Genomic DNA, 14,090 nt, shown 5'->3' on the forward strand with positions numbered 1-14,090 from the left:
GCGAACTTCGACGCAAAAAAAGCAATGTATTTAAGCTTAGTTCCCACTAGTGCGCGTAATGATGTCCTTTATTCGTCACAAAGTTGACATTTTACGCCGTGTAGTCTTGTTTTCACAAGGGTATAAACGCGGCGGTTGTGATCAAGAAAATATATTAGGCCTAACACGGATTTTTCGCGTCGTGTCGTTTTCACCGTACCGTAAAACCATTCCTCTGCTAGTTTGAAGTAAGTAATAGGAATAACGGGAAATTTTGCGTCAACGCTCGCCGTCGTGGCGGTTTTTCCTAACGAAAACGAGCCTTTAGGCCTAACGGGAATTTTTGCGTCGTAGGTAATCAGGTATGTAAATCTTAATCGGGTGTACAAATCTTAGTTAACACTTAACAGGTGACTCTCGCTATCATGGCGTTTATTCCCCAGTGTAAACCCATCCCTTACGTCCGCTAGTGGAAAAGAAGCGGTAAGCCCAACGGATATATTTTGCGTCGTCGGTCGCGCGCGAGTCATTTTCGCCTTAGTGGAAACCCGCCTTAAGAGCTAAAATGCTTTCGCGTTCTTCCGCACAAGGAGTCCACCATACTATCTCCGGCAGCCTTTAGAAGAGAGACGCGTATTCACCTCAACCTTTTGTATTTCAGGGAGACTCCGGCGCTCGCCTCAAGGGGGCGCTGCACGAGCGAAGTCTGCGACGTCTGGATCGCGGAGGCCAAGCGCAGACTCTCCTGACGTACCTGGAGCAGGTGAGAATGAAAAATGCGGCCAAGTACTCGTCGAGGGGCGGAGAAAGAGAGCAGCCGGGATTTCGTCCGCGATGGTAGCGCGGATCAGACGCTCTGCCGATGCCCTTAAATGGCCAGCGCTAATATCTCAGCGCCGATAAACCGTGTAAAAGAACGCGTTCACTTTGACAGTCGCTTATCAACGCTCCTCGATCGCGGTTACGATTTAAATTCCCTCTTTAGGGCGCAATCGGCGCGAGCCTCGTTAAACGCCGTTCTTAACTCGCGATGGTGCTAATACCCATCTTGCGACCGCGTTTATTAACTCTATTTTCCTCTCTTCGAAGAAAAACCCTTTGAACGAGAGGGAGCGATATCTGAGAAGGGCTTTGGAGGATAATCTCAAATCGAAAAGCAAAACGACGGTAAGTGGTTTTGGTTGTTCCTTTCGTTTCTTTGTTCAGCCCGTAATGGCACGTTCTCTTAACGATTATTGTTGCTGTAAAGCACGCCTTAACCCGGCAACATTGTAGCGGTCTTATCATCCGCTATAAATAAAACAAAGTATAAAAACCAGCTGCCGATTCCAAACTCCTGTTGCACTTTCCCCATTTCTTATCGCGGAACTACTATTATCAGGAATTTATACGCGTCTCTAGGACTGGTTATCCGTTATACTTTCATTCTCCGTGATCTGCGGAAATGTGTGGGTGTACGAGAGTAACGATACTTGGACTATCCCGTTCTTGGCGCACGTGGTAGAAGGTTTGCCAACGATTAGGTTTATGTTTATTTCATTTATTTTAACTAGTGAATGGCTAGATAAAAATCCTTTTTGTTTTGACGTATTATTAAGACTTAGGGTGTACTGGTACCACACCGGTGCACAATGTTCCAGTTGTTTTTACCAAGGGAATATTACCGGATTGTCACTCCTAGTAGTAGATATGAATTGCTGTTAGTAACTAAAGTTTTTATTAGCTAGAGGAAATCCTTTTAGTTTTGATGTATTATTAAGACTGAGTTCGTAGCTATTAATTTAGTACACAACGTTACACTTGTTCTTACCACGGGAATATTACCGGATTGACACTCCTAGTAGTAGCTATGAATTCCTGTTTGTATGTAAAGTTTGATCAGCAAGAAGAAAACCGTTTGGTTTTGCGGTATTATTAAGACTCAGGTCGTAGTGATAACACACCGGTGCACAATGTTCTACTTGTTCTTAACACGCGTATATACTTCGATGGTCATTCCTAATGGTGGGTATTAATTCCTGTTAATATTATTATTATTTATCTGATCTTCTTATAACATAAATTATCATAATAATGTTATAATAATAACATCAATAATAATATTATCATCATTTTCAAAATATAGTAGCCATTAGCTTAATTAAAAATAGTCGTGCAATCCAAAAGATAAAATATCTACAAACGTTGTTTCCATTAATATTAATAACATTATTAATATTGAAATTGGATTTTGAATTTAAAATTACTTTCTTTAGGAACAAATTATAAATGACTTAGTTTTAAATTTTTTTATTCCATTAAATTTTTAAAGATATTAAAAATTATCGTTTAATTTTCATAAAAGAGTATATAAACTTTAAAAACTTGTGATTAAATTTACTTTGTAATTAAATATGTTTTAAAGAAATCGTATAGGTTGTGGGATTGCATACACATTCGATTTATCAATTCAGGGTTATTGCAGTACCTCGGAAACCTGAAATTTGATAATAGGTCTAAAAGTCAGATAATTTTTAAAATTCGTATAAAAGTCAGGGAATTTAATTTTGGTTGCAAATAGAAAACCTGTACTGAAGTATAGATAAAAACTGGGAAATTTTGGAATAAATTAATTTGGGGAAAATCTAGAAATGTCAGGGAATTTGAATCTGAAAAACTGTTGTTCAGAGTTATTTTTAAAGAAACAAACCTTACTGATTAGCTTTTACTTAAAAACACATTTGTGTTTATAAAAACACATTTGTGTTTATAAAAACACATTTGTGTTTATAATTAAAATTAATTAATTTATTAAAACATATATAACTCTTTAATTAGTATCACTCTTACTAATTAACTCCAGACTAAACCCTATCTGATAAAATCGATAGACCGATTTTGAGCTCACAATTTCTTGGTACTACGCCCAAAAATTATTCTTTTAATAATTACCATGTGAAAGAATCTGGTAGGAAATTTTGGTCGTTATCGGGTGTTAATGAAATTTGCTTTCGTTTTGGTTGACACCAAATGTTTACTGAGTTATAGCACCTCGTGATATAAAGTTATTAGTATAAAATATCTGATGGTGTAATCGCTTAAGTTATCAGATGTACACATTTAGGGTATCAGGTGTACACATTTAGGGTATCAGGTGTACACATTTAGGGTATGAGGTGCACACATTTAGGGTATCAGGTGTACACATTTAGGGTATCAGGTGCACACATTTATGGTATCAGGTGCACACATTTAGGGTATCAGGTGCACACATTTAGGGTATCTGGTGTACATATTTAGGGTATCTGGTGTACACATTTAGGGTATCTGGTGTACACATTTAGGGTATCTGGTGTACACATTTAGGGTATCTGGTGTACACATTTAGGGTATCTGGTGTACACATTTAGGGTATCTGGTGTACACATTTAGGATCTAAGCAAGAATAAAACAAAATTTATGCTTTTCGCGCCAACTCGAGCGAAAAAAGAGAGGCTGCTTACCTACAAACACTATGTCCCAACACTGTAGAGAGAACGCAAACTATGAAATATCTTGGACTATGGTTCGACGAAGATCTTACATGGAACAAACATATACAATGTACTGTAAATAAAATGAATTCAAGAATATGGCTGATTAGACCTTTACAATATTATCTTACTAGCGATACGTTGCGCATTATATACACATCAATAATAAAATCAATAGTGGAATATGGAATAATTTTTTACGTCAATGCAAATAAGAATGAAGCAGGAAAATTAGAAGGTGTAGTTAATCTTGCCATAAAACTCATCGCAAAAAAGACGAAGTTTTCCTCCCTAACAGAAGCTTAACAGATTGCGAAAGTTGACTCCTTTCCAAAACTGTATATTCCAAATTTGCTCATATTCATGTTTAAAGTCAAAAATAATATAGTTCCTACGGTATTCAGCGGTGGTTCCCGGAACACTTTTGTGATACTATAACTATGGGTGTAAAATTAAATTTCTTCGTCGGAAACAGTTACAAAAAATATATTAATAAAAGTACTAAAGACAAGGGTATCAAAGCGTGGAATGACTTAAATAGTACTTTAAAATCCCTTCAAACTGTTAATACCTTTAAAAAGTTTAAGAGTTATATTAAAGGAAAGTGACATGACTGTTAAAATATGAACCTAGTCTCATATTACCTCTAATAGTCAACATTTTGGGGTTTTTTTAATTTAAACTTAAATAATTTTTATTTGCTATGATTTTAAACAAACGGACTCTTTTGTAAATAGATTTATCTTAAAACATGTTCCAAATAAGGCCTTTTTATTATTATTATCAAGTGTACACATTTAGGGTATCAGGGGTGCAAATCTTGATCGGGTGTGCAAATCTTTATCGGGTGTGCAAATCTTTATCGGGTGTGCAAATCTTTATCGGGTGTGCAAATCTTTATCGGGTGTGCAAATCTTAATCAGGTGTGCAAATCTAAATCAGGTGTGCAAATCTTGATCAGGTGTGCAAATCTTAATCAGGTGTGCAAATCTTAATCAGGTGTGCAAATCTTAATCAGGTGTGCAAATCTTAATCAGGTGTGCAAATCTTAATCAGGTGTGCAAATCTTAATCAGGTGTGCAAATCTTAATCAGGTGTGCAAATCATAATCCGGTGTGCAAACCATAATCCGGTGTGCAAACCATAATCCGGTGTGCAAACCATAATCCGGTGTGCAAATCATAATCCGGTGTGCAAATCTTAATCAGGTGTGCAAATCTTAATCAGGTGTGGAAATCTAAATCCGGTGTGCAAATATTAATCAGGTTTGCAGAACCTTAGTTAATCAAGTATACAATTTTAAGTAGTCGGGTGTACAAATTTTGGGCAATCAGGTATACAAATTTTCGGTAAATTAAGGAATTCACCGTAATTGGGACGATAACGCCACTGCCCTGCATGGCTATTGGCAAAAAATTGGGAAATATGTCTTCCCGCTTCAACCAAGGATTATATACAGGGTGTTTCAAAAGGTTATGCAAAAATGTTAAGGAATTGCGCTAGTTGTAGGGGGTGAGTTGCGAAGTACGCCTGATTTTTTGTCCATTTTCCTACTATGAGCGCCATAGAGCCTCAAAGTGCGTCCTACTAGCCCGTGGAAGTAGGCTGCAACAAGCGCCAAACCAATCAGCAGGGAAATGCGAACATTAAGGTTTGGGTTCGTGTGATAGGTAAAAAAGTAAACAAATCGAGGTAACCAGCTTAATAAAGAAAACTTAAACAGAATTTAAAGTCCCTGCTGCTTGCTTTAGTGCTTGTTTCAGCCTACTTCCAGGGGCTAGTAGACCACACTTTGAAGCTCTCTGGCGCTCTTTTAACTCATTGTAGGAAAAAGGGGAAAAACAGGCATACTTCTCAATTCACCCCATACAACTCCTTAAAATTTTTGTATAACCTTTTGAAACCCCCTGTATAGTATGGAATATCTATCTCCGAAGTCCTTTTTGTGGGGATTTCCCCCAGACGTATTGACCAAGACGAAGCGAATGATTTTGAGCAGACAATTAGGACCACAACGGATTTATATGGGCTCTTTGAAAACTAGAGCGTTGTCGGATTATATTTCGCGTTCCATTTATAATTGAGCTTGCATTTCGAGAAATCTGAGATAGCTATGGCCGACCTCGCCGAGCCACCGAAAGAAATCCCGGATTCATTTACCATCTTGTTTTACAGTTGGAATAAAGGAGCATTTGTTAGGATTAGCAATTAAGAAGCGAGGTGTAAAAAAGCTGGTTTTTCATATCAAATTGACACCCTTTTCATACTTCGCTTTTAAAATCGCGATCGTTACTTGTTTAAAGGGAGGGTATAACCCTTGCAAGGAAGGACTAGGCTAAATAGGAATGTACATATTATTCTAAAGGTACGTTTCCTTTCAGCTAGGAGCAACAAACACAGCACCCCACACAAGGAGAACGCAACCCGTAAAAATCGTTTATTTTCTAGTGTACAGTTTTCATTGGTTAGATACTGTAACGCCTGCTGCCGTCAGAAGAGGAAAATTTTGAAATTGTCTTCCCCCTTTCCGTAAAACGTTCAGCGTAATGGTTCGTCCAATGAAATTTGTGCACAACTCTGCCTTAGCTTGTTTGAAGGCTAGCTGCGTTCTGCTTGTGTTTGTTGCTCCTAGCTTACAGTTATTTTAGGGAAAAATTAAATGCTACATTGGGGCCAGTTAAGAACAAATAGCCTATGGCCCGGAAAACTGCTAAGGTGGCACTGTTCAATCGTAACGCGGCAGACACTAATGTAGTAGAAAATCCTGCTGCGAGCGTACATCTCGAATGATATTTCTACCGACCTCGCTGCAGGATGGGAAATTGCAATTTTCTAATACTTTCTAGACTGTCTCGCCACGAATTAGTATCTTCCCTGCTAGGGTTATACTCTTTTTAAATGAAAGATTATTTGTATATACATCACTAGAAATCAAATTCAGACGTGATTATAAACGTTCACAAATTACGTAACACTGAGGGTGGAGGTGCTGCCGACAGCGCCAAGGGTCGTCTAGACTTTCATAGCAATAGCAATTAAGGTTTATTTCTAACAAAGCATTTCGTTGTTTTTTCCATGATACAGTCGAAATGGTTCGGAACCCGTAGATAGGCAGCAACCTCGTACCCACGTACCTCGTTCGAACAATGTCTCGGGATATTCTTTTACATGAAAATAGCTTCGCGTGTTTCCCAACCACGCCTACCCAAAGAAAAAGAGTCCCTCAGGGACCTCCGGGTTTGTTCTATGAAGTCATTTTAGAACGAGTACTAGTAGAGCCGCAACGGGCACTTTTCGTTACAGCCAGATCGATTTGGACGCAAATATAATATGTCATCAGTAACAGAGCAAAATTGTATTCTTATCCACTTACAATACGGTCAGTACCAAGGCCTACGACACGCGAAAGTAATCTACGCTTCCTTGTCGAGATGGTACACTTCGAATCAGACCGACATATCAAAATAATAACTCATTGTTAATTTACCAACTATAGCGTCTTTTGTGTGGTTGCTCCGGATTGTTAGCACTTACAAGAGATAATCTTTGTCTAGTTTTCCAGCCGCACGACAGAGGGGCGAGGGAAAAACGTCGCCGTCTTTTGTTTAAATCACATTGAAAGACGTCAGTTTTATGGAAGCAATAATGAGATACCGGGCTAATTTGATTTGTTTCGGGGGGGAGGAGCTTACTGTTAGAGCATGAGGGTGATTGGGAGCAACGCTCAATATCGTCTCAACATAGTCATTTTTCTAAGTATAAATAAATCCATTCTCGTTGATATATTACTTTGGCTCTAGACAGATATTTCTCTAATGTCTATATAAACTATACAATTCCTTTGCGCTTTGCAACCCTTTGATAAATGACTCGTGATGAACTTGATCGTCCCTAAAGTGCGTTCTATTTTGCTAGAAGAGTATCTCATAGATCTAGGTCGTGAAAAAAGAATCAAGTACCTTTGAAATATATGCTTCACGAATTACTTAGATTAATGATGTAAACTGTGCAAATTACTCTGCGTATTGGGAATATTAACTTATGAATCATATTTTCCAAACGTTAATAGTATTGAAAAGTCACTGTATTTTGTCCGAATTATTATTGATTTTTATAGCTAAGCAAATTTAGTAAAGCACTATGGGTCTTTCTCAATTTATAATTTTGGTTGCTTCACTGAAGTTTGAAATTGAAATAAATAAATAAATCATATTTGACCGATTGCGATAAAGATAAAGATTTCGATTTGTTTTACTGAGATGGTAATTTATTTATTATTATCCGACTTTTTCTGAAAACAAGCTTGGCAAAACTGCAGGCCATGCAACCGAAATTACCTATTCCGAAAAGGTGGTCCTTAGGTTACACCTAAAATATGAAACCGCCCATATATTATCCCTTAGAGGGAGAATGATCCAATTAAAAAAATCGTATGATATCGAAACAACTAGGCTTTAACGTAACTAGCGCCAATCACCCTTAGCTTATGTTAAATCTGGTGGCATGCTAAAACCGTTGATCCACCATAAACATTGAAGTTCATACTCAATTTAACTTCAATAAATACACGTCTTCTAACACTGATTTAATTCAACACCGTAAGCGAAGAGAGAAATGACCAATAACAATTAATAAGTGGCATAGGTCAGCCATACTTTTGGTCTCCAGTCTCCACTCGAAGGTTGGGCTTCCAGGCTCCGGTTCTCCTGTTTCCAATGGAAGCCTAGGCCTCCAGTCTTCGGTCCTCCAGTCTCCATCGCGACTAGCGGCCTCCGGTCTCCATAGAAATCGCAGGTTTCCGGTCTCGGAGGGCATAGCCGCCGATGTTTGATCAGTCTGCACTCTTCTGTGTCCTTAACCGTTGAGAGAAACTAGTACAAATTTGCGTAGGACGAGGCCCAAAAACCCTCTTTAACACCTTAAATCCGACTGACACTTTATCTGCTGATTTCGCGAACGAGTGACTCTACTCGCGAAAAATTACCCGTTTAGCGTTTTCCTAATTAGAAGAAGATTCATTAGCTTTCGGAACTTTAGCCGCCTTAATCACCTGGCTGCGCTTAATAGAGAGATTAAATTCCCCGTCGAACGGGAACATGTTGGCTTCGCAGACGTTTCGTCAAGATAACGTAAGCAATGCCGCTTTATATCAATCTCGTTTGATGAAATAAATCCTTCAACAAAAGGCGTCAAATGATTTGGCCACAAGCTAGTGTATCATTTAGCCATATGCAAATAAATATAGAAAGACACTGGGAATGCCCATCGCAGCCAACGCTGTTCAAACGATAGGTACACACGTGGGGCGGGGCCTAGCTCCATTGACGTCGCTGTCTTTAACGTCACTAACGGAAGTTCTAAAAGTTGTCCGCTTAAGAAAACAAGGCTTAAAGTAGACGCGGAAAATGCCAGAGAAAAGGAAGTCAGTGAAATAATATTTAGAACCAATTGATATAAATCTTTTAGATGAAAAACTATGTAATTTTAAATTAGTGAAATTAGTTTGAAAACTAGACAATTTTTAGAAAAATATGATAAACATATACTTAAAGATAACGAAGAAGTTTTTGTCGGTTTTCAAAAACATTTAGTGGTAGGCTTAAAAGTCATGGAATTTTGGGATGAGACTGAAGGAACGGATTTAAAATTATTAGTTAGGCTTTTGTGGGAAAAATGTAGGAAACTTTTTAAACTTTACAAAAGAACGGCAGAATTTATGCTTTGGAAGGAGCCTTAAAATTGGTCAAATTTCTATCATCAAGTAGGATACAATTTTCTTGTATATATTACAGGAATGGTCCTTTTTATATTTGGGTTTGGTTTTAGTTACTAGTCTAAATGCTTCAGAAAAGGTGGAGTTCATTAATTGCAACTTATCTTTGGTTTTACAATCATCAAGCACTGGTATGTCATTGTCTTCATAAATAAGAATAAGTTGAAATCTGTTTAGACTAAATGCTATAATGTATTTGACATTTACTTTTAGAAATTAGTAATTTGAGAGATGCTATTGCTCACATTCTCTGTCAAGAATATCTTTGGCAGACCCCCGAAGAAGTTTTCTTGGGTATTTTCAATTTTATATCCCACTCAGTTTTAAGCGTATTCCGGGATATCCTGCACAGCCTTAAGGTTTTTAATATTTCAAAATGTAACAAATCAACACTTAGTTCATGTTCTATTAGTAGCAATAACACTTCAGGTTTAATAGAATTAGTTTGCTAGATTTTTTATTATATTATTATAATGTTTGAGACTACGCCTATTTCATAACCAAATACTTGCAAACTGGCTCTTAAAGTTGAGCCAGATATTACAATTCTTACAGGGTTCACTAATTCATAGGAACTTGCTTGAGAAACCAAATCGATTATCCCCTCGCAAACTTTTCCCTAGAAATAGCAGACGCCAATTTCCGGAATTGTGTGTGTGTGTTTTTTTTTTCAAATTTCAATCGAATTACAACAACCAATCAGGCGCTTCAATAGTATGACGTACTAAATTCGCGAGTTTTAGCCATATCTGTGTCTATCGTTTGCGGCTAGGTTCTATGGAGCGATGGGCATTTCAAGTGTGTCTTTCTATGTTTTCTTGCCATATATAACCAGAAGAAAATAGGGGAAGTACGTATCTGTAGCTTTGAGCCATAGAAGTCGTCGTGTGACCCACGAAAATGCCTTTTTACGCATAATAAACCAAACTGAAAAAGTAGTTCCACTTTTGTTTTGATTCAACTCGGCTATAAACGACGAAAGCAAATACGCCTTAGCTCAATTAGCAGAGAATGAGAAGGACATTATGTTACAATTGTTCTATTTAAGAAAAATTGATTTTTTAAACGATGTATTCATCCGCGATTTCCCGCCAAACCGTTTTGGCGCGAAAATTCGTGAAAAGTGACGCCTTTCCAAAGCTGACTAGAAGCGTACTTCCCCCTATTTTCTTCTGATATAACATAATCACCCGTAAGCATGCCATAATAGCATGGAACCTTGTTCACGAGATATAACGTAAATTACGTCACTTCCAACTCGGTGACGAAAATCGCGTCATCAACTTTACAGATGGGAACGGAACTTAGCGAACAATCTATAGTTAAACTCGTTCTTCGAGCTCCATGATTTCATTTACATGGTAACCTTCTCAATAGTACATGGAGTATAAGAATTTTCGGTTTTTTGTTCCACTTATTGTATTTTCCGTGTGAAACAAGGTTTTTATGGAAATGTTACACAGGGCACACTTATGAGTAATTATTTTATGTATGATTTAGTCCACCGCGGTAGTGCTGTAAGAATCATTTCAACATAATAATTCATCAATAATTTATTTATTTATAGTTAGGGATAATGTTGAGACAATCGACGGACATCATGAATGAATTTTCTGACGGTTCTTCAATCGCATCTGAGCCATTGATTTGATAGTTTTTAGGGGGAAGAAGATTACTGTTTTAACGGAAGGGAATTGCAAGAGCACAGCCAAAAACCGTCTCTACATACTCATTCACTCGATATAAAGCTAAACCGAGCTGAATGCATTTTTTCATTATCCACTAAGCATAGCGCAATGCATTCTTGCATTCTCCCTAAGCATAGATAAACGCATTCTTGCATTATCCCTAAGCGTAGCTAAACGCATTCTTGCATTATCCCTAAGCGTAGCTAAACGCATTCTTGCATTATCCCTAAGCATAGCTAAATATATTCTTGCATTCTCCCAAAGTATAGCTAAATGCATTTTTGCAGTCTCCCTAAGAATAGCTAATTAAATTCTTGCATTCTCCCTAAGCATAGATAAACGCATTCTTGCATTATCCCTAAGCGTAGCTAAATTCATTCTTGCATCCCCCCTAAGCATAGATAAGCGCATTCTTGCATTATCCCTAAGCGTAGCTAAACGCATTCTAGCATTCTCCCTAAGCATAGCTTATTACATTCTTGCATTCTCCCTAAGCATATATAGATAAACGCATTCTTGCATTCTCCCTAAGCATAGCTAAATACATTCTTGCATTCTCCCTAAGCGTAGCTAAACGCATTCTTGCATTATCCCTAAGCAAAGCTAAACGCATTCTTACATTATCCCTAAGCAAAGCTAAATGCATTTTTGCCTTATCCCTAAGAATAGCTAATTACATTCTTGCATTATCCCTAAGCATAGCTGAATGCATTCTTGCATTCGCATTATCCCTAAGCGTAGCTAAACTCACTCTGGCTTTCTCCCTAAGCATAGCTAATTACATTCTTTCATTCTCCCTAAGCATAGCTAAATACGTTCTTGCATTTTCCCTAAGCATATATAGATTAACGCATTCTTGCATTCTCCCTAAGCGTATCTAAACGCATTCTAGCATTCTCCCTAAGCGTAGCTAAACGCATTCTAGCATTCTCCCTAAGCATATATAGATAAACGCATTCTTGCAATCTCCCTAACCATAGCTAAATACATTCTTGCATTCTCCCTAAGCATAGCTAAACGCATTCTTGCATTATCCCTAAGCGTAGCTAAATTCATTCTTGCATCCCCCCCTAAGCATAGCTAAGCGCATTCTTGCATCCCCCCTAAGCATAGCTAAGCGCATTCTTGCACTATCCCTAAGCATAGCTAAATACATTCTTCATTCTCCAAACGCGGGTAAGACGTATAAAAGATAAACAAGCAGCAACACTGTGTTTTTCCCATTTCTGGCATTTGATCTGGTGGCCTTCACCGAAGCGTGATAAAGCAGTTCTTCCCGGGACATTCTATATTTGAATAAGCCGAAGGGTGTGTCTCCGTCAGGGGCCAAGGATAATGGTTCGCTTTTATTATCTGGAATTACTTTCTTTCGACATTTTTTCCCAGTACACTGACGTACCATTTTTCGTGGCTCTGTTTAAACTAGCAGTCAGCGACATTCAAAGATTCCAGTTGTGGGAAAATTACCGTATTTGCTCGAACAATTAAGTACATAATGATACGTTTAAATATAAGTGGTGTCCTCCAGAATTCTCACGAAAATTAACAAATTTTCAGTAAACTTAAACAAAAATATTGAAAGCGCTATAAAGGCAATCAGATAAATGTTTATAAACTTTGTTTCGCGCCGCCATTTCCACTCACTATGTTACTCACCCAGTAGCATAAGTAACATAATATCCATAAGTATAACACTTACTATTCACCCAATGTAATTTTTAAAAAATCAGCTAGGCTAATACCCAATGCACCACCTTAGGCCCAAGTCATCTAGCGACTTATAAAGCCTTTAAACAGGTGGCCGGGTTACAATGCGTAGGAGGGTGGTGGCAAGCCCTTCATGCCACGCGAGCCAACAGCTCCCTACACTAACTATTACCATTAACCTCGATGATAGTCAGTTTCCCCAATGACAACGTAAACCATTACGTACCGATGGACTGACAACCCTCCGCGAACTGCTCCTAGTATTTGCGGGATGCCCGGAAAATCGACGACGGTCCTCCGGCAACCTTTTTAACGGACAAGCCAAGGCGTATTGAAAATTGAAATTCTTTAAAAAGTGTAAATAAAGCTTACTTTTGGAAAATAGTGATGAATTATTGAATCGGAAGATACAAATAACGATTATAAACGTTGGCTCCATTTCAGTAGTTATTTTCGAATTTCAAACCTAAACGCGAGTACGCTCGTATTTCTCGCCATCAAACTAACCAACTATTTTGCCAACGGAAAGAGTAGGAAGGGACGAGTTTGCTGTTCGGAAACTTCCTTTTTCGCTATCACTCCACGACAGACTATCATTAACCGAATTTGTTCTGTGCCATACTTATGTTTATTATGTTACTTATGCTAGTAGTGATTGTAGGTGTACAATCTTTTGCTAGAATGATTTCTAATGAATGAGCCAGGTTTGTTCCAGATTTCAAATAAGTAAATTTCAGTGCTAAACCAAACTCTTTTATTGGTAAAAAGATTAAAACAAAGCATTATATGCATTGAAATAACGATATGTTAATAACAAATAATCCTTTTAGCAGGCGATTTAGGAAACATCGAAGGAAGTAGCACGTTGCTTGTTGTAACTAGGTGCAGTAGAGCACATACAGCATACTTATAAATAATTATGTTTGATAACACCGATAATGTAATTATTATAATATTCTTAATGCGATTGAAGCACGCTTCCTACCAGCACTCGTGCCGAGGTAAAAATAGACTATGATCGTCTTAACACGGGCAATTTCCTCCAGCAAGAATGCATCTATAGGTATAAAACGTCTTTATTTATAAGTATATTTTGGCCCGCACCTAGTCTTGCTGACACATTAATTATAGGCTTACGATGTTGGAGACAATTACATTGTATAGTACTAGAACTATTTCAAAATATGTCGTGTCCAAATGAAGTTCACTTTACTTAGATAAATATGTCAATAGGAATACTAAGCTATAGAACAGCTGCAAATTATAATATTTTCCTCTCCTAATGCCCAACCAAAAACAAACAAAACTTTTTATTAAAACTCTTCTTCGACTTGGACTGGTGTTTTCGGACTTTTGGCAAGAGCACGCAAATCGGCCATAACCGCGGCTAAGTGAGGCAATATGAACTTTTGGGGTACAGCGTTGTCCGGT

The 14,090-nt window shown here is 37.8% G+C and overlaps 1 protein-coding gene across 1 annotated transcript in view; it reads left to right on the top strand.

Moving 5' to 3' along the window:
- The first annotated feature begins 646 nt into the window (after positions 1 to 646).
- LOC149967487 (uncharacterized) overlaps positions 647 to 14,090 on the top strand; it is a 62,374-nt gene continuing 48,930 nt past the window's right edge. The window contains exons 1-2 of the mRNA XM_090172591.1: positions 647 to 742; positions 1,069 to 1,146. The gene's annotated coding sequence lies outside the window, so the exon portion shown is untranslated. The remainder of the gene's footprint in view (positions 743 to 1,068; positions 1,147 to 14,090) is intronic.

Source organism: Leiobunum rupestre, chromosome 1, assembly GCF_980474605.1.
Source record: "Leiobunum rupestre chromosome 1, qqLeiRupe1.1.hap1, whole genome shotgun sequence".
In the NCBI taxonomy this organism is placed as follows: Eukaryota; Metazoa; Arthropoda; class Arachnida; order Opiliones; family Sclerosomatidae; genus Leiobunum; species Leiobunum rupestre.